A 1,793-nucleotide genomic window follows, 5' to 3' on the forward strand; every position below is an offset into this window, starting at 1 on the left:
ACCTTCGAACCTAGGTATAAAGGCTTCAAAGTGTGATCAAATTTAAAATGAAAAAGACTTAAAATAGTCATTGACAAAAAATTGCAAATGTGAGCAATCATCCAAACAATAGAAGTATTTTTTCCATTATACACAGAATTTTAGAGAAATGAGATCAATAGCATTGTTAGTAACAATAAGGTTTCCTTGTTACAAATAGGCAACCAAGGATATATGCCTGTTTAAAGATTGCATCATTACCTACTTAAATTCACAGGATACTACATGATTCAGCAACACGTATACCAAATTACAACAGTACAGAGATTAACATCGCACTTGCACAAGGATGATATGAAAATTTGTAAAGTATTCAATATTTTTCATTCTTCAGATGCAAGAAATGAAAAACAGTTATTGAAAAGGTGATTCCAAAATTACAAGTGTAACAATACATGTAATTCATATAATTTAAAGTTAGTGTGACATCTGTGTAATAAATCTTCACCTTAGAATGGCCTTTACATAGCATAATCTTTACAAAGCTTTTGAAATTAGATAACATTGTCATTTTATCACAAAGAAGTAAAATGTTGTAAGGACCTAGGAAAAAAGGAATCTTAAACCGTTTGTATATGGAATGCAATCTGAAAGGACACATTTATTAATGTATTTATATATTATAAAACTATGTAGAATTCAAAGTATTATATCTAGGAGAGAATGAAATAGATTATGGACATTATACAAACAGAATACAGAATATTTTAAACTATACATTTTTCAGCCATGCACCATAAATATCTTTAGTTTCTGTACTACCCTTTTTTTTGGGGGGGGTCCTATCCTGGGGCCTGAACTCTGGGCCTGGGCGCTGCCCCTCAGCTCTTCAGCTCAAGGCTAGTACTCTACCACTTGTGCCACAGCACCACTTCTAGCTTTTTTCTTTTTGCTTATGTGGTGCTGAGGAATCGAACCCAGGGTCTCATGCATGCAAGGCAAGCGCTCTACCACTGAGCCACCTTCCCAGCCCCTGTACTACTCTTTTAGCAGATAAGTTAAAATTATTTCTGATTTAAACAATCACAACTTGCAGAAATCATTATAGATGTATGCATACAACTTGAATATATTTTGACATCAAAGTCAGGCAATTCACCTGGATGAATACCATGGAATCCATGAATTTTTAAAGTAAGATGTTGCTGTTGCTTTGCAGTGAAAATATTTTGTACGGAGACAAAGGATGGACAGCATTTTTTTAAATTTAAGAAACTTAACCAAACCATTAAGACTTAGAACAAATTGTACAGCCTTCCACAACTTCAAAGATGTAGTAATGCATACTTATCCTTTTGGCAATATCAAATGCAGTTTTTTCCAAATTGTTCTTCAGACCTGGTTTGATATAATGTTTCAACAGAAAGAGATCAAACGTATCATTTCTATTTCTATTCCCAGCAGAAGGATGCAAGGGGGTCGAGGCCATTAGTTTGGGCATTGTTTTCTGCATCATGATGAAGTAAGAAAGAAGCCACTCTGGTATTATTCCACGTATAAGCACTGTGCAGAGGTTTCCAGCCATTCACAATTATTGCATGAATACCTGCCTTGAGCCATCAACTCATGGACAATGTCTAAGTGTCCACGTAGGCTTCCCAATAATGAGGGGTAAACTCATCCTCATCCGTAGTATTCACATGAGTGACCTTTCTGGAAAGTACTCTTGGCATTGTAGTAAGCCGATTATTTTCGGCAGCCCAAAGAAAAAATTTGCTTGGCTCCTTCTCCATTTTTTTTCTTGCAACTGATAC

General features: G+C 35.2%; 1 pseudogene; it reads left to right on the forward strand.

The window, feature by feature from the left end:
* Nucleotides 1-264: 264 nt before the first annotated feature.
* On the forward strand, nucleotides 265-363 carry LOC138834453 (U6 spliceosomal RNA; annotated as a pseudogene).
* The last annotated feature ends 1,430 nt before the right edge of the window (nucleotides 364-1,793 follow it).

Source organism: Dipodomys merriami, unplaced genomic scaffold (genome assembly GCF_024711535.1).
Source record: "Dipodomys merriami isolate MVZ:Mamm:240054 unplaced genomic scaffold, mDipMer1.0.p SCAF_215, whole genome shotgun sequence".
NCBI lineage: Eukaryota > Metazoa > Chordata > Mammalia > Rodentia > Heteromyidae > Dipodomys > Dipodomys merriami.